We start from the raw sequence: 27,929 nt of genomic DNA on the forward strand, positions 1-27,929 counted from the left end.
TGGGTACAGACAGGCGAAGTGACTGCCCAGGGCACATAACGAGTCCTTGGTGGCTCCAGAAACCCACCCTGGTCAGCCTGCCCTCAAAGCTCACGCCCTCCTCACACATCTGTGTGGTCATGACCTTGTGGAAAGCAGGTCTTAAAACAATTTTTAAAGGCCGAAAAGAAATGCACACAAAGGAAAATGTGGTTGTATGAAAATACTGGCAGCATGGATGGCTTCTGCTCTTTTCTTTGTTTCTAAATTTTCTTGTTTTTATTATTTTAAAATGCTTTAAATTAAATAATAAAAGGCTGTTTATGGCTGGGTTCTGTGGCTCACGCCTGTAATCCCAGCACTTTGAAAGGCTGAGGCAGGAGGATTGCTTGAGCCTAAGAGTTCTTTTTTTAAAAAAAAATAAGGTTAAGCGAAGTCCTGGGGCGGGTCCCTAATCTGATGGAGCTGGTGTCCTTATCAGAAAAGGAAAAGACCCTCATGTGTGCCCAGAGAAGAGGCCACATGAGGACCCAGGGACATGGCGGCCGTCCCTGAGCCCAGAAGAGAGTCCTGACCAGAAGCCAACCCTGACAGCACCTTGATCTTGGATTTGGAGCCTCCAGACCCGAGAGAAAATACATTTCTGTTATTTAAGTCACCCGGTCTGTGGTATTTTGTTAGGACAGCCCTGGCAGATTCATATACCTCAGCCTATCCTGACAGAGGACCCTAAAACATCTCACGAGCTTGTACAGAAGAATCACAGCCCGGTCTGATTTGGCGGTCGCCTCTTGCGAAGCAGAAGTCATCTACGGCACCCTGTTCATGCTCTAACATGACAGGTCACGCCTCCTGGTTTCTGGGCACAGCACTCGTGAAACCGCACTGGAGGGACGCACGAGAGATGCCCGCCAGGCGCAGGAGTCCTTGACAGAAGAGGCATGAGAGCTGGTTCTGCTCCTGCCTCCACCCTGGGCTGCCGGTGGGGTCCCGGGCAAGGCACCCCACCTCGCAGCCTCAGGTCTTCTCTTTGCACAGTATGAGAGGGGAGCCAGTGATCTTTCAGGGTACTTGGGAGTCCCAAAGCTCCAACTTTACAAATTCTGCCTTCGTCAGCCCACAGTCCTCAGTCTCACACAAAACCCCAAATACAATTGTTTCTCTACAATCATTACAAGCACACATATCAAAATATATACATGATAGTTGATTTCTACTAGAGAAGGCTTATAGCCTCATAGGAGCATGTATATTTAAGCCACAGCAGCTATGCTATTTCTTGCAGGTATTCAAGAATATGTATTCCCTGAAAAACCACACAAAGTTACTTTTCCCCCTTGGGAGTCACCAGACTACCACCATCATAGCTCAGTCAGTATACTCAGTCAGTATACAATGCTTAACATTTCAAGGTGCCAGTTGATTCTTTAAAACACATTCTGCTTCTTCTACAGATTTAACTCTGTGTACAAGCCACTGGATAGGGAAGATATGTTTGATGTTATTAGTAAGTCCAGGTGACATGCACGATGCAGCTGACTTTGCAGGGAGATGGTGAAGAAGCCCTGCACCCACGCCAGGCTTCCACACACAGGAGCCACTGGTATTCCCTGGGCTCGGGCACAGTATGACCCCACACGTGCAGCTGATCAGTGGATGCTTCTACAGAAGAAACCCTACAACATAATCAACTTTGAGGTCTTCCCAGCCACAGGGTCCAGCTCAGCTTTCCAGGATGTGAGCATGTCATGCAAGAACATGCATGTTGGTGTGTGGAGGGTAAGCCCCGTGTGAGGGGAGATTCTAAGCAAGACAGAAAGTATCGAGTTTCTACAATGTCCAGATGCCAAAATGGGGTCTCCCTGCTGCTGCCATATTTGCTGAAGCAACTTCCCCCTTAGGCGTGCTGTTGGTCCAATTCCTCAGCCTGAAACAGAGATTCCACAATTTGCTTCTTTCAGGGCAAGAAGGATTTACCTATGAATCCAACGCATGACCTTTATTGCACTTGATACTACAAAGTGCTTGTGCATATGCCTAAAATCAGACCAGCCGGTCCCCAATACACTCCCTTTTCCTGAGCATTTTCTAATGACAGAATTCATGTTCCTGTCCATCAAGAATACAGTCTCTCAGCTATTCCACATAAAAAACAAGCTAAAAAGACAACTTTTTTTTTGTTGGTTTTTTTTTGGTTTTACTATTTTACATATCAGCCTGTGACACTCAAACAAGTAGGTAGGCTGTCCTAATATCAAGTGTGATATAAAAAGTCTGCAACCAGAATTTTCCTAGTGACCATTAAGACTCTCATTTTCAGCAGGCTCCACAACATCCTCCTGATCCGCCTGTGTGCCCCAGCGCAGGCCACCCCAGATGGGCCAGGCGGCAGTGAAGAGCCCTCTCTACAGCTCCACCGCCTAGGAAGGCTGGGACCTCAGGAGGTCACGTGACCTCTCACATCTACTTCCTCACTAGTCATTCAGGGGTTGTAGTTCTATGAGATAGCTTTGGTCTCTTTCTGTTCTAAAGAAAAGACATAACTCACTCTTCTATAATAACAGCTATATTTTAAGCCACCACAGACCTCATCCTTTTGATGACAAAAATGCCTTGCCATGCATTCAGGTCGAGTGATTAAGCCTTGTGGAGAAGGGGTCGTTATCTTCGTCAACGCTTCCGTACACCGGCTGGGCCGTCTGTCTGACGTGCCCCCAGCCCTCAGGTGCTGCCAAGAGCAGCCACCTGGACCACCTTCAGCCCTTTCATCGTGGACAGAAACTGCACTTCCCATGCACACGTCTCAGCTTACTTTACAGAGTTAAACTTAAATCACCGGAGGTTAATTAACCCATTTATGCACAGTGTTCCATTATTGGAACGCTAAGCATGTGGGATTATTCATATCCTACTGCTCAAGGTCATTGCCAAGGTCTGATTTTTCACACATGTCTGCAATTCAAAAAATTAGGTTTAAAAGGAGAACCACTAAGACAAATCTGCTATTCCAACCTCAGAAACAACTGAGTGACCGCTGACCCAGTATTAAAGTTCTCCTCTGGCCCCAGAAGCCTGTGAGCCTGACTCCTATGTGATCCCTAAGGTTGGACAGTGCCAGGAACAAAGCCTTTTCTGGAACCTAAAGCAAGGGGGGAAGGCCACATTTTTAGAAAGTTTAAAAGTAAAGTTTACATGTAGCTTCAAAGGGGTGATCAGTGGAAGTGACAATGACTAATGAGATAAAACTGCCACCTGAAAATTAACATGCAATGTGGAAACATGGAGAGAGAAAGGGACATTTATCCAAGATGTCTTACTTAGAGAGACAGTCAGACTTTGTAAAAGAGAAAAGTATTCTAAAGTTATGATTTAATCCAGAAATGCACCAGAGATAACCCTTTTCCTTGTTGCTGTCCTTCTGTGACAGCAATGACAGGCTGGTGCGCACAATATTTCTGATATTTTTGCCCAACTAGACACTGGCCTGGCCAGCTTATTTGTATGGGGTTTGCATAGGTTTGCATAACTTCCACATGAGGAGGTGTTTGCTCCATGCATCTATCCTTAATTCAATAATTTCGGTATCTGTTCAGAGATAGTAGAGGGGAAACAGAAGCCATACAATAATCACAGTCAAATACTGCTGATTTAGAGAAAGCACACAAACACACACACTCACACAGGAGATTGGCTACGGGTCGTCTACGTGGCAAAATGTCACAGCAGCAACCTGGAATATTGCCTCCTCTCCTTTTACCCCACCCAGGACTAAATGAATATGTCTAGAAAAGGGTGAGTTTTCCCAAGAGACATAAAACCAAATTATACATTTCAATGCTTCAAAGACTGTCAAAAACTGTAATGTAGCCAAGAGCTCAACCAGTGATTTCAAGTTTGTGTTTTCAGCAGGCATCCACCTTTTAAGTTAAGATGTCAGCAGTGAAGGTTCACAGCATTCCTGGGACGTGGTGCTCGAGCCCCAGAACCAAAGCTCGCCTGCCTCCAGGGCATTCTCTCCAAGACCTAGCGCTGAACTCGTGGAATCCGCATGGCCTCCGTCATCATCTCATTTCCGGGCATCCCCGAGGTTGGAAAAGTCCTAGATCGCTCTCCAGTGGCCTTTGTGCCCTGGAATTATTGAGGCAATTCAGTAAAGGGATCGCCAATGAAAAACTTCTATCAGGAGTGTTGATCTCCCACAAAGTAGAAGGCCACCTACTGCTGCCTCATTAATTGCAAAATAAATCCTCCACGCAATAACCAGAAAACACTGTGCTACTAAGTGAAGAAAGCAGAAACCAAGAAAGATCCTTCCACGCCTCATGGTATTCAGTCCCTCCTAGGGCTCCCTTATGCTTCAATTTCTGCACCTAGAGGCATGATTTGTAAAGGTTTTCAACATTTCCATTATATATTCAGGAGTAGAAGTGGGCCTGAGAAAGCCCACCCCAATGGCATCCTCTCTCCTTTCTCAAAATGTACTGGAGATGTTTCATTTCATGGGATATTGTAAGGGCTAACCCACAGCCTACGGACGGGAGAATGTCTAGAATCTTTCTAAATGCCAAAAATAATTTATAACTCTAATGTTCCTGACCTGCCATCATCTCAAGCCACACAACCGTCTGAATTAGTGGGAGAAAGCGACAGGAACAGAGCACGGATCACAGGGCCACAAATATGCCCAGAGTACGCCCAGGCATTGTGCCAGCAGCCCACCCACAGACAGTCTATGAGCACAGCAAGGTGCACCCAGTGCTGCTGTTTGCCACGTGCCACTGAAGCACCCAAGCCAGTGAATGAGAGAGTAATCTGGCCTGCAGACATGCTCTACCATTATCTCCATCCACCCCACAGCCAGACAGCCGGCAAGCTCCTAGAGGCCAGGGAACTTCTGAATCCCACAGTGCTTCACTGACCCCAGCTGCGCCTCTGAAGGGCACACAGCAAATGCATGCGGACAGACTACACTAAAAACACCCAACTTCTGTTTGGTAGCCTAGAAGGGAAAATTTTGTTTCACTGGGACATCTTCCAAAATTTCATCAAATTGGCTCAAAAAGTAACCAAGCAGTCAGCCCAACAGATTTCAGGGCCATATTTTTCTGGTAAATGGAAAACGCCCCATGCTGGGACCTCTGCTTGGTATACCCAGTCAATCTTAAGCATAAAAAAGCACAATCTTCAAGAAAAATTGTATGCTCAAGAATGCAAGAGACAATTACATTGGTCATGAAATGGCACATTTTAATTCCTCAGAAACATTGCTTCATTAAAAGTCAGGAGTTTTTAAAGATTGATCACACTTACACTGATGAGACCCTCGTTGTTCCTGAGAGACTTCAGATCTAGTTGTGGCTTTGGGGTAACTCAGCTGGGATTCAGACGGGCCAGCCTGCAGAGCCTACTGTGGGGGAAGGAAGAGCTGTGCCTGTGAGGAGGTGAGAGGCGCTCCAGACACCCAGGGACCCGGCCAGGTCCCCGCAGCTCAAGTTACACGTTCTGCAACCACAGCCGGATCATCACAGCCATCTGCGCCTCACCCTCTGCAACTGTACAATTTGATTTGTCCAAGCCTTTTGCCAGGGCCAACATTTTATAGTTTCCTTCAGCAAATACTCAATAATTATGTATTGAATACATAACTGAATGAGTGAATGAGCTTCCAAACTAACAATTGCTTTTGACTTCCCACACCTCTGTTGGTGGCAGAGGGCTTTGTTGCTGATTATGTCATTTGTCATTTTGTTTTCTGGAGCACAACAGATTGAGCCTCAGTTGGAGAGGTGTAAAGACGTCAGCAAACAGACTGGCTGGGGAAGGAGAGGCGGCGTGGATGTGTGTGCCATTCTTCAGACACTCTCCTGAGCAGATACTGTGCTGTGACTCAGAGGCCCAAACTCCATCCAGACTTGGTAAACAGCCTGTTTTAGTTTTATTTAGTTTTGTTATTGATCATAAACTGAGAAAATACTTCAGAGTTTAGTTAGCCCCAGGAAATTAAAATCCCCGTGTGTCACAAAAGAAGGGCTGACTGGGCCCCTGGGCAGAGCTGCCTTTCTCTCAGGAAGCCACGGTGCAGAGCAAGGCCTCTGGGTCTGTTCACTGAGGTTGAAAATGTGGTCCTTATGTAGACTGCACCCTCAGTTATTCTTATAGCCAATGATCTTAGAGGCAAAGTCTGGTATAAATGAACTGTGATTTAAATTAATGGATAAAAGGTGTTTCTGTTCTTCTGGTATAATCTAACTTCTGAGAATGCACCAGCACCTGACTTCTACTTTAGTTTTATATCTCACTAAATCCACAAATCAGGAGTAGCTCACACATCGGAAGGTAAACAACAAAACTCTTTTAAGATACCCTAATTTTTTACATGTACAAGAAGCAGGTGCCAAAAAATGCCTAAAACAAATGCAGATTTTTTTTTTTAAAGAATACCTGTCTGGAGAATAAAGAAAGAAAAACAAGCAAATGAAGAAAGCAAATTAGTGGAAACTTTCAATAGCTATCAATTCTTCCAGCCAAGCAAAAAGTGCATAATTTAGGGTTCTAATGGTTCAGGATCATTTTACCCAGAATAAGTTAAGATATATTGAGATAGTTGGAGAATGCTTAAGATATAAACAACGATTAATGGACAGGAGGCTGCTACAAACTCTGAAACTGACTGCAAGCCAAACATTTTAGGTATGTAAAGGGTTAACTGACACTTTTCTATGGAAAACCAAGGACAGGAAGGAATCCCCAGCCCCTCTTCGTCTTCAAGGATCAAGGCACTGAGGACCCTGAGAATTATGGGGAAACAGAATCATCTAGTTTGACAATAACCAGGGGGAAGAATGGGTACCCCATCAGCAAAGGGGAAGCACCAACTACCCAGGCCCTGCCGGCTCCTCCAGCTGTGCTCAGATGGGAGGACTGAGGTCTCCCCACAGGGTACAGCCCCACACAGTTACTGAGCCCACCACGTCTGCCCACACAGTAAAACTCCCCAACAGGGTATGGGAAGGGCAGGAATCTGCTGTCCCGAACGGAACATCCAGAATGTTCCCATGGTTCTCCTAGAGGCTGCTGAACCTCTTCCAGGAGCCCCCAATATCACGAGGAAGGCTGAGATATGGTGGGATTATTCTTCATGTAGGAGGAAGCCTATTCTTGAAGACAAGTCTTCACCTCTAGAAGCTCGAGCACCCAACTTCAGCAAGAAGGAATTTACATCTGGCATTCTGCAACCCAGCTGTTCTCTCCACCTCCCATCTCTCCACGGCAGTCCCAATGGCTCAGGACTCGACACAGCTGGGTCTGTGGCTGAGCATAGAGACAGACGGCCCCATAATTTTAGCAATGACTCACCTCTCTTTTACTTTGCAAAGTATGACCGTGACCAACTAGCAAACTTCATCACAGTCTTATTTATGCTTTCTTCACTGAAGCTCCCAAAAGATGGAGTCAGTATTTTTGTTCAACTGTAAATTAAAGACAGATGACACTCCTGAAGATTCCGTGTTAAGTGATTAGTCAAGTAACTGGCCATATAGTACTAAATTCTACTTATATTTACATACTTACGAATCCTTGAACAGTTCAATGTCCTGCAATCTACAAAATGCTTTTACTCCCTTTAACACTGTTAGAGTCATCACAAGTAGTCTAGGCGTCATGTAATCTCTCATTTCCTCAGTTTATACACTTATGCAATGAGACAAATGAGAAAGTGAATATGATTTTATTTAAGTCCCTAGGAACTAAACCATTATGCATGCTGGAACTGAACAATTTTACTTTTAGAACTCAGAAGACTGACACAAGAGCATATTCAAAACAACTGCTAAACAGCTCTAGTGCTGGGACCCTTACAGCCATGTGGAAAATACCAAGCAGTGGAGCCTTCTGAATTGTTGCAAAGAGGAACAGAATCCCAGCTCCTTATGAGGCCTGACTGGTGTTTCTAAAAGCCCCCAAATGTCAAAATGCCCAAAGGCTTGGGGCTTGGATGAGGCTGTTTCCACAGTGTCTAAGTTCTCCTGCCAAAGCTCTGTGCTTGTTCATTTCTTTTCTAGGTGGTGTTTTAAGTGCTTCTAAGTAGGACAGTCATATCAGGAGGTCCTCATGCTTCGGGGGTGTCATCACAGTGCAGAAGGTGCGGTCAATTGCCATGGTCTGCGGGGCTGCTACCGTGGCCCCGTGACTCACCTTGCAGAGTGACTTCTGCATGGCTTTTCTTTCATAGTCACTATATTGTGCTAACACCTTTACAGATTATTTTTAGATTGTTGAAATTGTATTTTTCAGCAATATTTTAACTTGAAATAGCCAAAGTTGTGTATCTGGTCCTATTATCAACTAAATTTTTCTTTACTATAAATTTGACACAATTTTAATATAAACAACTCTAATATGGATAGCTAAAATAATCTTTCAGTTTCAATACACGTCCTTTAAACAGGGAAGAGACCTTTATCAGTGTAATTTTGGCTAAGCTAATGGAAGGTGGCTAAAAGGATATCATTTTCCTTTATTCACCTGAAGTTGAGGTTGGGACATTTGCCTATTTCATTCTGCATTACATTTATCTGGAGGATTATAAAACTGCCAGACATTTTATTGATTAAAACCACCACCCAAATATTACAATTAGGATTACTACAGAAGTAAATCCTCAGTTCGAAATGTGAAAGGAATACAAATTGGTAATTGTTCCCATTCCACCTTCTTCACGGAATAGAGTGATCACTTTGGAGAGGATGATAGTAGCATCTGGTCATTTATCTGATGGCTTCTACGTTTATATGAGATTTTCTAAAAATACCTAAACACCCAAATTACTAAATTAAAACTAGTTATGCAGGTACATTTTGCCTTAATGTCTTTGCCTCTTGTGAGATAAGGTTTTTAACGTTTTTCTCTGTATTGAACCAATGTCAGTATTTTCTAGTCAGTCTTCCATTAATTATTCTAAATTGTAGGAAGCTTATATTAATTACTTGCATTTTCCCTGAAATAAATATTTGATTACCAGGTTTCAACTGGGACTAAATCCAATCCTCATAATAAGTGTTTCTCTCTCCATCCATCCACACTAAGTTCAATGTGAAATCAGAAGAGTGTAGGAATAAGAATTTGGGCACCCCCCACCCCGCCCCATAACCTGAGGGCAGACAGTGGAGAAGGGTACAGGAGCCCACACCATAGGGTGGCGCCGTCGCAGTCACCAGCCGATTACTTATCCAGAGGATGTCCCCACCCTGCACCCACTCTCCAAAGGGAAGTACCGGGTAGTTTCTCTTTATCAGATAAAACTCAAGAGATACAGAAGGCAAACTCATTTCAACCTTACTTTCAACAGTAAGGTTCTAACTCATGTCCTTCAGTGATCCTCCTGCCTGGGCTAAACGTTAAAAAGCGTAACAACTGTTTTTTGAAAAATCATGAAAAACAAACAAAAACTTGATAACAGAACAGATCATCCTGATTATACTATAATAAATGTCATTACAGCACCAAGATCAAGACATCTGAGTGTATCTTCCTGTATTTTATAGGACAGTATTTCATAGAAAGATATACTAAGATATTTGCAGACTTCTCCTGCTCTCCAGAGGGCTGCTTTCTTATTTCCTCTACGTCCTGGTGGGGATTGTGCCGTTGCGGGTGACACCAAGTCTCCGTGTGTGGTGACTTCTCCCAGCCTGACTGCTTTCTAGCCAATCTCCAGTCATTTCCCATTTGCCCTCCAGACGCATCCAGCCACACCGGCTAGTCCAGGCTCTCCACTCAGAGTGAGCGCCACCTCCTAGGCTGCTGTCTCTGCTCAGACCACCTTCTCTTTACCCAAGACTGAAGCCCAAAAGTCGCTCTGCAATCCACCTTCTGCCCCACCTGCCCTGCACATTCCAGCTACCAACACAATCGGCGCATGGATCCCTCTACCCCAGGCCTCTTCTCCACAGCTGCTGCTTCAGCTCAGGCCCTGTCTCCCAGGCCAGGGACAGCTCCTCACTGTCCTTCCTGGCTGGCTCTCTCAGCTTCCGTCTCCTTCTCCACTGACTCCCACCCTCAGCCACCAGACTCAGCTTCCTAAACACGCATCTAATGACACTGTCTCCTCTGAAAAGTGTAGTGGTTCCCACATCATATGGGATAATCTATGCAGAGCATTCAAAACCTCATGGGGCCAGGAGGTCGAGGCCAGCCCAGGCAACATAGTGAGACTTCATCTCTACAAAACATTTTAAAAGTTAGCTGGGCATGGTGACACACACCTGTATTCCCAACTACTCAGGAGGCTGAGGCAGGAAGATTGCTTGAACCAGTAAGTTGAGGCTGCAGTGAGTTATGATTGTGCCACTGCACTCCATCCAGCCTGGGTGGCAAAGCAAGACCCTGTCTCTAAAAATAAATAAATAACAAAACTCTATAGTTTGGCCCTAACTTTCTTTTCCAACTTTATCTCTAGCTCTCCTCTTCCTGTTCCAAAGACAACATAATATGAGTCAGCTTTAAAATGGAAGGAGATTCTGAGACAGGCTCCAATGTGTGTGAACCCTGAAGACTTTATGCTAAGTGAAATACACTAGATACAAAAGGACAAATACTGCATGATTCCACTTATGAGGTATGTAGAGCAGTCAAAATCATAGAGACGGAAAGTAGAACCATGGGTGTCAGCGGTTGGAGAGGGCATGTAGAGTTAATGTTTAATGGGTACAAAGTTTTGGTTTGGGAAAATGGAGAGAGTTCTGGAAATGGATGGTGATGATGGTTGCACAACGTGAATGTACTTAATGCCACAGAACCGTATGCTTAAAAATGGTTAAAATATACTGTTTCCATAGCAGCTGAACCATTTTACATTTTTTCCAGCAACACACAAGGGTTCCAACTTCTCCACATTATGTATATCTTACCACAGTTTTTTTTTTTTTTAAGGGACAAAAAGTTTGAGAAACAAAGTTAACAGTGTGCTGTGAAAGCTGAGTTGAAGGACTGGCTTGAGTTTCCCCCACCATTCTCTAACAAGGGTGCAGCCTTGACTTCCCTACCACAACCCCCGAGTTTCAAGAAAGACATGGAAAAATGTGGAGAGCCCCAGCAAACCAGATCCCAGGAGAAAAAGAGGGAAACTGTTAAAGTGTCAGGCTAAGCAGACAGACCCCAGACCCCTTGTGCACAGCGGGACCCTCTCCCAAGCACTGAGCTCACTAAGCTAACCCAGCATTGCCACGAAGCCTCCTGCAGGAAGCATGCCAACTCTAAAATATTATATGAAGTTCAAGAAGAAAGCCTACAAAGGAAAAGCCCAGCAGACACCTCCAATGGCGCCCATGTTAAGTTACACAGTTGACAACACAGTCCTGTCCCCTGAGTGTCCTTGGCAAGCCTGTCCATGTCACCCTCTGCCCATTCATGACACCTCCAATCTGACCATCGCTGAAGTGACTGCCCCAAGCCAAATGAACCACACACCTTGTGCTCCACTGCAAGCGCTCTTAACCTTTTCCGGGGGTCAAAACCTTTCTAAGAATCCTATCAAAGCCCTGGCATTCTCCCCAGGAACTGGCAACATTTCAAGGAATTCACAGATGCCCCTGGGCCCCTGGGGCTTACAAACACTGTCCCAGTGCCTGTCTGCTTCACATTTGCACTTGAGAGGGACACTGCAACCTCCCTCCATTTGTAAGAACTATATAACTCTAATAAATTTCAAGAATCCCTCAGGTCTCTCTTTGAAAGGGCAGCCCACGCCCCCCATCAATGTCAGGACGTCAAGGGGAGGTCATCTCACATCGGCTTGAGAGGCACAGCCCATCCGACATGCCACATCCCCAAAGGACGCCCCTCCCTGAGACTGCCCTCACAGATGCACTGATGTGACTTATGGGGACTGCTGCGATGCAGTCTGTTAACACTGGCACCAGCTGCCACGGGCAAGTCATCTCAGGAACCTGACCTTGGCAAAGTGTGTTTCACACTCGAGCACAGTTCATCCGGGTGGCCTCAAGCAGGGGCAGGAAGGCGGAAAACGGACAGGGAGGTGATGGGGTGCTCTGCCCCCCACACCGTGCTGCAGGAGTCACCTCACCCACACAGGGAGACCAAACCCTCAAAGCCAAATTTTCAAGCTGCTGCTGAGAATCCCATAAAAAGCAATGCTATTTCTAACCTCCCGCACCACAGAAAAATACACACGCCACCAAGCAACCCAGAATCTGAGGATTTATTTTTACATCTTTTCCCCACATCCCCCACCCTGGCCTCCCCCACAAAATTTTAGGTGGAAAATTTGCTAGCTTTTTAGCAGTTTGACAATGCCGTGCTAGGCATGAACTGACGGAGCTGCTAGCGCATTTGAGTTTAAAGCAAAGCGTCAAAGTATTTATCCCATATGACTCCACAGGTCTGCTTGATGAGAAACTAATAAACTCTAATCACAGAAAGACAGAATCCAACAAGCAGGTGGAGACAAGGCCCAGGTCCCAGGCCATGGACAGAAGTGGCAGAGGTGGCAAGTTTCTCTTTCCCACCTCTGAAAGTGGTGTTCCCACCGTGGGCCTTTCCTCCTGCAGGCTGGCATTCTCTAATCCAAACTATAAACAAGGGCATTTGGCATCCCTGATGCCCTTGCTGCATTTCTGATTTTCTCAATGCCACTCTTAACCCTTGATTTGGTTTGGCTGTGTCGCCACCCAAATCTCAACTTGAATTGTAGCTCCCAGAATTCCCACATATCGTGGGAGGGACCCAGGGGAAGGTAATTGAATTATGAGGGCCTTTCTTGTGCCATTCTCGTGATAGTGAATTAGTCTCACAAGATCTGATAGGTTTGTTTCTGCTTTTGCTCCTTCCTCATTCTCTCTTGCTGCCGCCATGTAAGAAGTGCCTTTTGCCCTCAGCCATGATTCTGAGGCCTCCCCAGCCATGTGGAACCGTAAGTCCAATTAAACCTCTTTTCTTCCCAGTCTCGGGTATGTCTTTATCAGCAGGGTGAATATGGTCTAACACAGTAAATTGGTATCAGTAGAGTGGAGCATTGCTGAAAAGATACTTGAAAATGTGAAAGTGATTCTGGAACTGGGTAACAGGCAGAAATCAGATCAGTTTGAAGGGCTCAGAAGAAGACAGGAAAATGTGGGAAAGTTTGAAACTTCCTAGAGACTTGTTAAATGGCTTTGCCCAAAATGCTGATAGCGATAAGGACAATAAAATCCAGGCTGAGGTGGTCTCAGACGGAGATGAGGAACTTGTTGGGAACTGGAGCAAAACTGACTCTTGCTATGTTTTAGCAAAGAGACTGGCAACATTTTGCCCCTGCCCTAGAGATCTGTGGAACTTTGAACTTGAAAAAGATGATTTAGGGTATCTGGTGGAAGAAATTTCTAAGCAGCAAAGCATCCAAAGGTGACTTGGGTGCTGTTAAAGGCATTCAGTTTTATAAGGGAAGCAGAGCCTAAAAGTTTGGAAAATTTGCAGGCTGACTATGCAATAGAAAAGAAAAACCCATTTTCTGAGGAGAAATTCAAGCTGGCTGCAGAAATGTGCATAAATAGCAAGAAGTCTAATGTTAATCTCCAAGACCATGGGGAAAATGTCTCCAGGCCTTGTCAGAGACCTTCACAGCAGCCCCTCCCATCACAGGCCCAGAGGCACAGAAAGAAAAAGTGGTTTTGTGGGCTGGGCCCAGGGTCCCTGTGCTGTATGCAACCTAGGGACTTGGTACCCTGTGTCCCAGCCACACCAGAAGTGGCTTAAAGGGGCCAACATACAGTTCAGGCTATGACTTCAGAGGGTGGAAGCCCCAAGCCTTGGCAGCTTCCACATGGTGTTGAGCCTGCAGGTACACAGAAGTCAAGAATTGAGGTTTGGGAACCTCCACCTAGATTTCAGAAGATGTATGGAAATGCCTAGATGCCCAGGCAAAAGTTTGCTGCAGGGGCGGGGCCCTCATGGAGAACCTCTGCTAGGGTAGTGCAGAAGGGAAATGGGGGGTAGGAGCCCCACACAGAGTCCCTACTGGGGCATGGCCTAGTGGAGCTGGGAGAAGAGGGCCACCATCCTCCAGACCCCAGAATGGTAGATCCACAGACAGCCTGTACCGTGTGCCTGGAAAAGACACAGACACTCAATGCCAGCCTGTGCAAGCAGCCAGGAGGAAGGCTGTACCCTGCAAAGCCACAGGGGTGGAGCTGCCCATGGCCACGGGAACCCACCTCTTGCATCAGTGTGACATGGATGTGAGACCTGGAATCAAAGGAGATCATTTTGGAGCTTTAAAATCTGACGGCCTCGCTGGATTTTGGACTTGCATAGGCCCTGTAGCCCCTTTGTTTTGGCCAATTTCTCCTATTTGTAACAGCTGTATTTACCCAATACCTGTACCCTTATTGTAACTAGGAAGTAACTAGCTTGCTTTTGATTTTAGAGGCTCACAGGCAGAAGGGACTTGCCTTACCTAAAATAAGACTTTGGACTGTGGACTTCTGGGTTAATGCTGAAATGAGTTAAGACTTTGGGGGACTATTGGGAAGGCAAGATTGGTTTTGAAATATGGGGATGTGATATTTGGAGGGGGCGGGGGCAGGATGATAGAGTTTGGCTGTGTCCCCACCCAAATCTCAACTTGATTTGTATCTCCCAGAATTCCCACGTGTTATAAGAGGGACCCAGGGGAAGGTAGTTGAATCATGGGGCCCAGTCTTTCGCATACTATTCTCATGATAGTGAATAAGTCTCATGAGATATGATGGGTTTATCAGGGGTTTCCGCTTTTGCTTCTTCTTCATTCTCTCTTGCTGCCGCCATGTAAGAAGTGCCTTTCGCCTCCCATCATGATTCTGAGGCCTCCCCAGCCATGCGAAACTGTTAGGTCCAATTAAACCTCCTTTTCTTCCCAGTCTCGGATATATCTTTACCAGCAGTGTGAATCCGGACTAATACAACCCTAAAGTGGAAGAATCGGGGACAACGGTGAGATGGAGCTTCAGATTCCAGTCCCCTGATGCTGGGCAGACAGAGGCTGGGAGGAGACGGGGTAAGAGGAGACATGGGAGACACAGAGAGGGGTCCCAAATAAGGCTGAAGAACTCAGAAACTCTTTCAGAAGCCAAGGGAGACCCCTGAACTAGAACCCCCAAACCTGGGATCCCTCCCAGGATCCCAGCACTGGCCACCTTGGTGTCACTTCCCTGATAGCAACCTGAAAGGCCAACAGAGGCTCTGACCCACAGCTTCCCCACTGCCCATGCAGGTGGGAAACCTCGGGGCACCCTCTCTGCAGGAACCACCTTCAAGGCCGAGTTTCAGTCCTCCCCAAGTTAGGAGCCCCCAGCATAAGATGGTCGTTCACATGACAACTCCAATTGTCTTTTGTGGTTTTTTTTTTTTTTTTTTTGACGGGGGTTGGGGGCGGGATTGGAGACAGTATCTCGCTGTACTGCCCAGGCTAGAGTGCAGTGGCATGATCATAGCTCACTGCAGCCTCAAACTCCCGGGCTCAAGTGATCCTCCCGCCTCAGCCTCCCAAGTAGCTGGGACCACAGGCATGAGCTACCAGGCCCAGATAATTTTTTTGATTTTTTAGTAGAGCTGAGGTGTCATTATGTTGCCCAGGCTGGTTTCAAATTCCTGAGCTCAAGTGATACTCCTGCCTTACTTAGCCTCTCAAAGTGCTGGGATTCCAACTCCTTTTGTTTGATAACATTTTCAGGAGTTAATCTGTTTTACTGCACGGTGCCAAAGATCACTTTATACACACATCTGGTGAAAATAAGCAGGACTCTATTTACCAGTGTAGACAGCAGGGACCTATATTCAAAGGTAATGATTGCTTCTCCCAGTACTATTGGTCCTCTTTGATTTTACCTTAAAAAGTTTAAATTGAGCAAAGATAGAAGTTCAGGTCGGGATGCACTGCCTGGGTCTAAGGTTATTTTTTCATTGTTTCAGTGTGTCTCCCCACAGGGACCACTGGTCTCACACTGGAAGACATCCACATGGTCCCTGGTCTGCACCGGTGCCTTCAGATCCCTTAAGGACCAAGAAGAAAACCAAAAGAGAGGTGGAGTTTTCTCCAGTTGCGCCTTTCCAGTCTGTGCTGACAGCCAGCCAGATCTCAGTCTGAGGCTGCATTGTCTTATGCGGAGGTCAGGGAATGGTGCGGGGAGCCTGAATTAATGATTTCTTTGCCCGCACCCCAGTGGCTTTGTGCTTAATCGTGTCAGCAGCACTCCCCCACATGCTCCAGCAGGATGCCGCATGAAATTCCTTAGCAAACTTCCGTAGTCCTGAAAGAGGACAGACAGAGCAGGACCTCTGCTATTTTCCTCCAATCCCCCCAGCACACAGATCACAGCAGAAAGCCAGCATTAGGGTGGAAAATAACAGCCAACATGTTGTTGAGTGACGACTGTGCATGGAATGCTGAATTAGGCATCTTCAAAGTAATTCCATGAGATAAATATTATCCCATTTAAAGATGAGAAAAGCTGAGACTCACAGAGGGTTAGGACTTGCCAGGGTAACAAAGTGAATGAAAGTTACCACGCCAGAATTCGACCCAAGGTCTGTGGCTTCTGAGTTCCCCACACAAATGCAATATGGCAAGGGCATATGTTTTCAGATTCATCGAGGAGGGAAAAACTCAAAAGTGCATTTAATAACAACCTAAACATGGGGACCAGGCTGCATTTTAAAACCAAGTCCAAATAAATCCACTGTACAAGGAGAAAGGCACATCCTGCAGTTAACGCAAAGCTCTAGGCCTCCTTGGGCCCTTCCAGGCAATCAGACAGACAGCAGAAGAAGGCAATACCACCTGTCCATTTTATCAGCTCTTAGGAATGTCTCACAGTCCAGCTGTGAGCTGCTTAAGGGACACAATTTTGCAAGTAACAGAACAAATATAAATTCCAGGACAGTCAGCTGTAAGAACCTATTTTAGAGGTGTGAAAGTTCTTACGACGCCTCGCAATCTAAGTCTGTGCTTGAAAATTGCCCATGATGATGAAGTGCCATGCAGTTCTGCAGAGACAGTGATTTCTTCTTTAGCTGCTCTGATTTTCAGGAGAAACAACGTAGCTCTGTATTTAATTTAAAATCCACATATACCAGTACAGTCAAGACAAAGTTTTCCATTACCAATTTTGAAAGTTGCTTAAACTAATTGATGAGTGAGGTAACCCCACATAAGGGGGAAAATCAGATACTTATGTCATTTGCAAGAATTCTTTTTACTTTTGCTGAAATGTTGTAACTCAAGTTTCAGTCTTCGGGGGCATAGTCCAGTGGTGTGTTCCGCTACCTAGTAAAATTCTACTTGAAGACAGTGCTAGTTTTTGGTGGGTCAATTCAATGGCAACTGTATTTGAGACAATAAAAGAGAAATGAAACTGCACCCACGCCTTTGTCAGCCCTGGTAGAGAGGCGCTGCCGCCGCCCACTTCAAGCTGGCGGTGGGTGTGCCAAACGATGGAAGAAAAACGGCTCCTCCACACCCACCAAGCCAGCGAAGAGCAGGGATTTTCAAACACCGTGCTGTTCTGTCAGGTTAATAAAGGGATCGTGTGAATAACAAGCACTTAGTCAGTCACTGAACGTCCATGAGGCGTGCGGTCTGGGTGTTCCCCGTGAGCTCTTTCCACCCCAGCTTCCCGAGAGCCAATCGAATGGGCACGAAATCCACTCAGGAGAGAGGAGAGAAACACATGAGCTCAGCAGTGGAGGAGCTGCCCCCACACAGAACCCAGGCGTGGTTTGCTCTGCCATGCATACTGCTTTGCACCCAACTGTAAAAAGTCCATTTACATTCCAGGGTCTGTGTGCCTCAGCAAGGAAGCACCGCAAATCCTCCTGGATTCTCCAGGTGCCTCCTCTGCTGCCAACAGCAACCAGAAAGGAAAAGGCTGGGTTATGCTCCAAGAGCTTCGGGGCGGATTCCTCATCAAGTTGTTTCTTTTGCCAAAAGTTTTATCGAGCTCCTGACACTGCAGGCACTGTTCTAGGCCTGAAGAAAAAATAAATGGAAGGAAGGAAGACAAGCGGGAGAGAGGGAGGTCCTTGCCCTCATAAGGCTCACATTCTAGAAAGGGATTTCCCATAAGCAATGAGTCCCACCACCAGGCACATTAAAAATATAGAAAAAAAATGGACCTTATATTTTATAGAATGTCTTACCTTCCTGAAAATTCTCATGTATTTCTTCACTTGATATTCTTTAACATCAAGTGAAGCCTGACAATGAGACAGAATAAGCATCACTAAAATCACAGATGAACTGAGAAAACATGGCGTCGAGAGGAGCAGGGCATCCTGAGGCCAGAAGCTGACGCTGGCATGCCGGGTGGGGGTCTCTGGGCACCTCCCAGCTCTGCCACTGACTGTCCCCCACCAGGGCTGGCTCTGAAAACACACAGGTGTCACCCAAGCTTCTACTGTGAATAGATACCCAAGCCCCAGCCACTGACATTCAGCCCCAAAGAAGAAACACACAAATGAGGCGCACCCTTGTCAAAACAAACGCAGCCAGACAGGTCCACCATCGCAGAGCAGCTCCTGCTGCGACAAGCTCTGCTTCCCAGACATCATCACAAAGAACAGTCACAAGTAGTTCCACTTACCTTTTACACTATACAGAAACTGATGGGAGCTCTCGGAAATGGCCCAACAGGAGGTTTGATGTCACGAATGTAGAGCTTGAACCACTAGAAAGAAAGACGAAGAACTTCTGTGAGCCATTTGTTTCTTCTTGTGTGTCCCCCTCCCAAGTTTCAAAAATGGTTAAATATTTGAGGGCTGTCACGAGAAGAGGCATAAATATCAAAATGAATACAATAAAAATGCAATAATAGGCATCAAGTAATAAAGGGAAGGAAGAGAGAAGAATTACAGCACAGAAGTACTAAACTGGGACAAAATCCCCCTCTGCCTCCACTCAGCCACAGGGGCACCGAGTCCTCATCTGTCAAAGGACACACACTTGTTCCTGCAGAGGCACAGGCCTCCTCTTTGATGAAAGGCCAAATAACAGATAGTATCCCTGTTGGACTGGTCTTCTTAAAATCCATACACACCCTAAAGGCTGTGAAAAGACCATCTTCTTTCACGACAATCCAGTCTCAAGACAACATGGGTCCACCTAAGGCGGGCAGGCCCCAGTGATTCCTCTCCTGAAATACATGTCTGATTTCATGGAGGAGGCAGGCCCTCTAGCAGTGACACTGCTGGGATGGTAACGTTTGTGACTCAGCCTGCAAGGCTGCCTTTGCCTGCCTACCATCCTGTTAGGAGAGTGTCCTCCCAGCTGGTGCTTCCGATTTTGTCCATTCCATACAACCTGTCACTGGCATCCCCATCCCAACTGAGTGAGCATGCTCTGTGGGCATCGCACCATCCCAGGTGGAGCGCCGGGTATCCTTGGGTGACCGCCTCGAGCTCACAAAGCAGTTTCAGGTGAACTCAGCAAAGCTCGGCCTCAGACACCACAAGCGCCTCTCAGCACCCCGCCTGCCAGTGTGCAGGACGCACTCTTGTCCAAGGGGGACTAAGCCACCATCTGTCTAGCTTGTGTGCTGCAGTTCATTCTCCAGGAGGCTCGTACCCCAAAGCGTGCTCCTGCCATATGCCACTCCTGAGTGATCAGCCCATGTAAAGACAGCCGGATAAAACACGGCTGCACCTTGCTAGAGGAGCCTGGGAGATTCCTGCAGAGCTCTACCCTAGCCAAACACCTCCTTCCCATCAGTGCTGGGAGCCTACAGACATTCCTTTCTCCTCCTGTTTCCTGCCTGCTGAGAGATGAAAACAACCCACTGCTGATTTTCCAGATCTTAGTTTTTATTCCTCCACTGGGGCTGCTCTCACCAGTCTTCCTAGGACGCAAACGCTCAGATTTCTTGGGAACGGAAGTCCATGAAATAACCAGAAAGGTACTGTGGTGGGCAGAATTCTAAGGTGACTCCCCAAATTGCTTACATCCTGTACAACTCCCTCCCCTTGAGTGTAGGTGGAAGCTGTGATTGGCTTCTACCCAACCGAATACCGCAAAGAATGCTTCTCCCCACACCAGGTGACCTACATAGGATCCCATCTCCGCAACGAGGGAGTGACAGACTCCCTTGCTGGCTTGGAGAAGCAAGCTGCCACCTCGTGATGGGGCCTGTGAGGGGCCACTTGGCAAAGCACTACAGGGGCTCCCCAGGACCTGAGAGCAGCCCCCAGCTGACAAGCAGCAAGGAAATAGGGACATCAGTCCTGCAGTTACAAGTCAATGAATTCTGCCAGCAACATGAATGAGCCTAGAGGTGGATTCTTCCCTACTCAAACCTGCAGATGGGAACACAGCCTGGCCAACACCTTGACTACAGCCTGACCAGAGAACCAACTAAGCCATGCCTGACTCTGGAGCCATGGAAACTGTGAGATAACAAATGAGTACTGTTTTCAGCTCCTAAGTTTATAATAATTTGTTTCACAGCAACAGAAAACTGATAAGTGTAACTTAGTAATTAGGCTACGTATGGTGGCTCATGTCTGTAATTCCCATACTTTGGGAGGCCGAGGCAGGTGGATCAGGATGCCAGGAATTCAAGACCAGCCTGGCCAACACAGTGAAACCCCGTCTTTACCAAGAAATACAAAAATTAGCTGAGCGTGGTGGTGCACACCTGCAGTTCCAGCTACTCGGGAGGCTGAGGCATGAGAACCACTTGAACCCAGGAGGCTGAGGTTGCAGTGAGCCAAGATCGACCCACTGCACTCCAGCATGGGCAACAGAGTAAGACCCTATCTCAAAATAAATAAATAAATAAAATAACTTAGTAATTAAATATGGGGTACATAATATAAAGCATATATGCATATACTAAATGCATACACAACTGCACATTAGAGCAGGCCTCTGCCCTGCCTCATCTACCAAAAGTGGAAATTCATTCTCCTACTCAACTTTGAGCTCCTTGTGGCCAAAAACCACATCCCCATCATCCTGGCATCCCTAACACTTTGCAGAGTATGTGGCACATGGGAGGCCTTTAACATTTTTTTTTTATTCTTAATTTTTGTATGCACATAGTAAATATATGTATTTACAGGGTACATGAGATGTTTTGATACAGGCATATAATATGAAATAAGCAAATCACGCAGAATGGGGTGTCCAACCCATTAAGCATTTATCCTTTGAGTTACAAACAACCCAATTACACTCTTTAATTTTAAAATACACAATTAAGTTATTATTGACTATAGTCACCTTGTTGTGCTATTAAAATTTTTTTAAACAAGCCAAAGTAATAGAATTATGATTTGTCAGTGTCTAGTCACAAAAAGGCCACAGCAACCGAACTTATTCAAACCTTCAGAGCAGAGCCCATAGCTTTGAATTTGAAAATAGGTTGAAGATATTTGGCTTCATGTTCTACCCCAAAAGAATGAACGCACAACTTCTCCAGCACTGATTTCATTTTACCAGTGAACCTGAGTCAGTGCTTAAAATGTCACTCAGTAGTTATTACTTTTGTCAAATATCCTTGCCACTTCTCTGGCATCTAGCTATCTACAGTTCAAGGTTAAAAACAAAAAGCTCCCTAAGAGAATTTCCAAAGTAAGAATTTGTAACTCATTTTTAATTTTCCATTAGTATCAATAAATCTTTCCTTCCCAACTAAAGTGACAAAACCTGTACGGGTCAAATGACCAGGCTCTAATTCTAAAACAAAATGCCAATCCAATTTCCTGGCAACCTGTTTCAAAATTTTTTTTGGATTTTTTTTTTTTTTTTTTTTGAAACAGGGTCTTGCTATGGTATCCAGACTACAGTGCAGTGGCTGCTCACAGGCACAATCATATCTCACTACAGTCTCAAACTCCTGGACTCAAATGATCCTCCTGCCTCAGCTTCCCCAGTAGCTAGGACTACATGTGCACACCACCATGCCCAGCTCTTTAAGATATTCTGTTTTTAAACTGATGATTTTTAACTATTTTAAGCAAGACTTTAAGCTCTGTTGAAAATAATAATTCAACACATACACAGTTCCTGCTACCCAACATTGTGTCTATTTTACACTCCGAAAGGACTACTTTTAATAACAGTGATATCTGAAAATATTTAAATCAATACAATTACTTAAAAGAGTACAAAAGAAAAACTTTATTCAGTACAGAAACCTGTCACACTCGCCTGAAATCTATATTCAGACTGTATGATATATTCCCACTTCTTCATCAATCACTCAGCAAACGTGATCATCATCTCCATGCTTTCTCCCTCATGCTTAGCCTCGCAGGCAGCAGGATTCTCACACCCAAGCCAAGGAAAACTAAAAACAGCAGTTCCATGACACGAGGCAGAGAACTGCAACAAACTCACCTCTTCTTTTCAGCATAACTTTAACTCTCTAGCTGTGAAAACAGCCACTGACCTGCTGCTTAGCATCCCCTGTGTAGGGGCCAGCAGGGAACTGGAGGGGTCACTGGCTGACCCCTCCCCAGGTCCACCCAAGAGATCAACGGCTCCAGGTCACAGCACAAAGACAGACCTGATGCCCCATTCAGGCCTCCTCCCTCTGTTCTAGTAAACACAGGCTTTTTCCATAACCTCACCAAACACAACTCAACATCAAGCCCAGGCCTCCAAGAAAGAAGGCTTAGCAGAAACACTAAGCCTCCCCCAAGGAAATCAAGCCTTCAGAAGAAAGGTTCATTCAAGAGGAAGCCACCGAGGAGACCCAGCAAGCACAGCCACTCGCTGAGGAGAGAAGCGAAGGCACTGGCTGAGCTCCTCACACGCCACACCCTGCGGCACCAGGCATCGGGGCATCCACACGTGGGTTTCCAACAGCAGGGTCCTGTGGGGCTGCCGATCTCACTAACCCCAAACCACCTCCTGAATGACACGTCCCAGACATGGCTGTGAGCCATGGGCCCCTAAGAAACAGAGCAAGAAGAGGCAGAGTGGGTAGAACTCCTGAAAAGGGACAGGCAGTACCTCCCTTGCACCAGGACAGGACTGCACAAGGGGCTGGAGGATGGAAAACCCCGAAGGGAAGCAGGTGCACTTATTCTTCATCTTTACAGTGTTCTCACTCTCTCTTTAAGGTAAAGGAAGATGGGAAATTTGTTTGGGCAAAAGTTGAAGAGAAGCCTGGCCGCAGGCTTCCGGCCTTTCTGCGGAGCAGGACTCACTCCAGCTGGTGGCTGGGTCCTGGGAAGCAGAGCCATTTAAAACACAAGGGGCTGGGTCCGGCAGCTCACACCTGGAATTCCAGCACTTTGAGAGGCCAAGGTGGGAGGATCGCTTAAGTTCAAGACAAGCCTGAGCAATATAGCAAGATCCCGTCTCTATAAAAAAGAAAATATTAGCTGGATGTGGTGGTGCGCGCCTGTAGTCCTATCTGCTCAGGAAGCTGAGGCGGGAGGATCTCTTGAGCCCAGGAGTTTGAGGCTGCAGTAAGCTATGATCACACCACTGCACTCCAGCCTGGGCAACAGAGTGAGACCCTGTCTCAAAAAAATAAATTAAACACAAGGAGGCCCAGAGACAGAGTGAAGAGCCATCTCAGGAAAATCATAACGGGACAGAAAACACACAAAGCAGCTGGTGACATATGAAATAGAAAAGAAAGGCACCCTTCCCAAAACCAACCTTGCTTTATGATGCTTTTTTCAGAAACATTGCAGATGGACCCACCCGATCACCACAGATGCAGTAACCCACCTGATTTTTGCACCAGGGACAGTTTCACATCATAAAATGCACGTGTGCATTCATTCATGCATTCAACCTGTAAATGACACATCGTTTTTGTTTTGACAATTTTCTAACATCTTTACTAGCTGATGCACCACAGCTCCCTAGCTTCTCTCTCTCTCACAGGGCTGCATTATTCTGAGTAAATTGAAGCCGAGATACACTGACCATAGGTGTGTCTTTCCTGGGGCCTCACCGGCCAGCACCAGGAATCTGCACTCACTGAGTCTGGCCTCAGTGAAGAGCCAGCGGTCATGGTAACCCCAGTCAAGAGCAGCAGGAGGTCTCCAGCTGTCCCTGAAGTGTCCCAGCCGGGTCTACAAGGCTGCCATGCAGAGTGACTACGCACTGGCCATGGCTCCTGCAGGCTGCATAATGCCTCTGTCCCTGCAGCAGCCAAAAGCATGACCGTCTGTGTCCTAACAAAGCTGCAGCAAGCATTTCATCAGCGCTTTTCAGACTCGAGGAACACACAAGGAGCACGCGGCATGGGGTGATACCCAGGGACACTAACGCGGCCAGGAGGAGCGAGACGGAGGCGAAAGCCAGGCACCGTCTGGCAGCTGTCTCGCTGCGTTTGAGTTTTCTTCTCCCCAAATAGAAATGAAAGTCTCTTCAAACCAGATGCAACAGTAAAGTGTTCCAATTTTGCTTGCCGGGAACGAACGAGGAATGGTGATGGCCACCCGGCAAGTCCCCTCTTCTGGAGCACAGAGCACCAACTCCGGCCGTTGCCGGGGCACAGTTCAAGTCTCTTCAAAGACCTAAGCCCCACGACAACCCTCTAGGGGATTTCTACCTGTACCAAGGCAACCCAGGCCCCCTACAGCTGCCACACACAGGTCAGGAGCATCCCTCAAAGTCAGCACTGAGGGCCAGGTGTGGTGGCTCATGCCTGCAATCCTAGCACTTTGGGAGTCTGAGGTGGGTGGATCAAGAGGTCAAGAGATCGAGACCATCCTGGCTAACACGGTGAAACCCCGTCTCTACTAAAAATACAAAAATTAGCTAGGCATGGTGGCGGGCACCTGCAGCCCCAGCTCCTCGGGAGGCTGAGGCAGGAGAATCACTTGAACTTGGGAGGCGGAGGTTGAAGTGAGCCGAGATTGTGCCACTGCACTCCAGCCTGGCAAAGCAAGACTCCGTCTTAAAAAAAAAAAAAGCACTGAACAGGAGGGTGGGGTGGAAACTAACTTGCCGGGAGCAGTCCCTGTACCAGGGCTGGTTCAGCTTTTCCCCACCCTCTCCCTTCAACAAAGATCTGTCAGTCAAAGCAAAAGCAGTCTATGTGCCTAATGTCAACTAACACTCTCTTGGCTCAAGTGTTCAGGCAGCAAAGTTCAGAGGCCCCACCTCCTGCGCGTCAAAAATTCCAGAGCCATCTACAGGAAGACAGGACAAGGCCAACCTCAGGGAATGCTATCGGCATTCAAGGCCTTCACGCAACAGGGGCTTATCAGATGGTGAACATGGCAGGCCCTGTGTCAGATGCTGAGGACATCACAAGGGGAAGAACACTGAGAAGAGGCCTTCGACCCGGACTCTTTGGTCTTCATTGGTAGCTAAGATCTCCTTCGGCAGACTCAGAAAGACCTCGTGAACTAAGTACCCAGAAACTGCGCTGGAAGCCTCCAGTGGGAATTGGGAAATGGGCCTTCTACAGGCTCAGAGGGTCCCTCTCCACCCTTTGCTTTCACACAGGCACTGAACGCCTACCGTCACAATGCCGAAGAAACGGACGATCCTACAGTCATCTACATGAGCAGCAAGAAATCATTTCGGTTACAGTCACTTCAGTCTTAGCTAAGCCTCATTAGAGTCTCATTATTTCAGTCTGTCAATGGTATATAATAGGACAGTTGTATATTAACTAGAATGGTTTAAAAATCATGACACCCTATTTCCCAGCATTTCTGAATGGCAAAATGTTTACTGCTCACTGGTGTATGTGTTTAGCTGTTGTTTAGGTAAACTGAGCCAATAATAAACATATATTATTGGTTGTTCTCCTCCATTAAACTATGTTTGATCTTTCCTCTGTAAATCCCCCATAGTAGTAGTCATTGTGTACTTTCACACATTTCAAATGCAATATATACACATGTATACATAACAGATAATATCCAAATACATATGTACACAAACACACTCTGGGTTGTGGTATTTAAATACACACACATACATACATATCACATGTATAACTTCTCAGTTTCTAAAAACAATACTTAGTCTCATTATTTGAAATACATTTTCTCTTCCCTTCTGTCGGAGATCAGTTCTTTAGTGCTGGCTGTGGTCTCCGCTCCTGCAGAGTTCTAGCCTCCCAGTGAAACCTGCCGATGCCCTGAGGAAGGATCCTTCGCAGCACAACCATGCAGGGTCCAGAAAGCAGAAAGCAATTAACTGCGTTCTGCTCTAGCCAAACAGAACTCACCCCATCTGTATTATCTGTGCATAAACTTTGCAAATAAAGTCCTGGATCCAGTACTCTGAAATAACTTAATGAAAACACATTCTACTGCTAAAGTACCTTTGCCTTGGCTTCTAGTGCTTTGATACACTTGTACGCAGTAATGCAAATAGGCCTGGAATGAGCATACTTTGCCCTCTTGACCCAGCTAATTCAGACTCTACACATCTGTAGTGAGCCCCAAGGTTCTACATTTCCTTTTCTTTTTCTTTTTTTTTTTTCAGAGACAGAGTCCCCCAGGCTAGATTACAGTGGAGCCATCACAGCTCACAGCAGGCTCCGCTTCCTGGGCGCAAGTGATCCTCCCACCTCAGCCTCCCATGTAGCTTTGACCACAGGTAGGCACGCCACCAGGCCCAGCTAATTTTTAAAATTTTTGTAGAATCAGGATCTTGCTATGTTGCCCAGCCTGGTCTCAAACTCCTGGGATCAAGAGATCATCCCACCTTGGCCTCTGAAAGTGCTAAGATGTCAGATGTGAGCCACCATGCCCAGCCTCCACATTTCTAACAAGCCCCCAGGAGACACCAGCACAGCAGTCCAGTGACACAGCTCTAGACAGCCCTGGTGTGTTTGCAGATCAAGGTAGCCTGCCTCGACTCCTCTACAAATACTTGTTCAAATCCACAGCAGCAAGAGCCTGCTGTGAAGGCAGCTATTCGAGTGATACCCATAAACATGTTAACATGGATGTCAGGCGATGGACATGGCCACATGGAGGATGGAAGACAGACCATCCAAGGGGACACCAGGAGGAAGGGGTCGAAGAAGGCCGTGAGGACGCTGAGTTTGAGAATGAGACCATGGCTGCTGCAGAAACCTACGAACCGTTCAAGATGAAAAGAACACATCTCTCTGGAAGGAACTCCCACATTGCCGACACAGACTGACTCCAAGTGTGAGCACATGACGTCAGACAGCTCGCTAGGGCCCCAGCAGGCTGGGAAACAGGCACGGATGCTACCAGCAGAAGCCACCACGCAAATGGGCTTCCCCTCAGGAAAAAAAAAAAAAAAAAAAAGATCATCTACCCCGGTTCATTTGAAAAGACACAGATGCTCCAAATATTCCCACATTAACGGATCATTTTAATCGAAAATAGAGACATGCTTTCTACTACCTCATCAGAGCACTAGTTCAAAGCACAATATCTGATTGTAAAGATTGTCACTGTGTGTAAGCCAGCTGCTTACATTTCATTGAGCCAGTGTTTTAAAAAATTACCAAGTTCCTCTTCATTTTACACCATTCTTAGAATATTTCCCAGTATTTTCTCTATAAGACCACTGAAAAATAACCATTGGCATTGAAATCCTGCTCAGCTTGGGAGCCACTATTAACCATTTAAAGTCTGGACATGCTGCTCTACAAGCTACTAAATTAATAAGGGTAAAAATAAACTTCCAGAAAAGGCAAACCCTACATTAGTTCAGCCCTCTCGCATTCAAAGACATGCAGCCTTTCCTCATTCTTGTGGGTTTCATAAACTAAGAAGCACAGAACACTGTAAACTGATTTACTGGTTTCCATATATACTGCCAAATTTCCACTTCTGCAAAACCAATTTCAATCAAACAAAAACTCTAAAGTTAATCTTCTAGTTCTTCACATGGTCCAATTTATTCAGAATGCAGGGTAAAAAGTTGGAAGACAAGAAATCAATTGTTGGCAAATAATGTCAATGTTAATTTACTGTCTTCATCTTTTAAATCACTACTTTGTCTCAGGATCATT

General features: G+C 46.2%; 1 protein-coding gene across 3 annotated transcripts in view; it reads right to left on the reverse strand.

Annotated features, from left to right (window-relative positions):
- The window catches only part of LDLRAD4 (low density lipoprotein receptor class A domain containing 4), a 430,850-nt gene that overhangs the window by 352,808 nt on the left and 50,113 nt on the right, over nt 1-27,929 (reverse strand). For all 3 annotated transcript variants that reach the window (XM_024235957.3, XM_054537609.2, XM_054537608.2), the window contains exon 2: nt 18,594-18,677. The gene's annotated coding sequence lies outside the window, so the exon portion shown is untranslated. The remainder of the gene's footprint in view (nt 1-18,593; nt 18,678-27,929) is intronic.

Source organism: Pongo abelii, chromosome 17, assembly GCF_028885655.2.
Source record: "Pongo abelii isolate AG06213 chromosome 17, NHGRI_mPonAbe1-v2.0_pri, whole genome shotgun sequence".
NCBI classification, from domain to species: Eukaryota; Metazoa; Chordata; class Mammalia; order Primates; family Hominidae; genus Pongo; species Pongo abelii.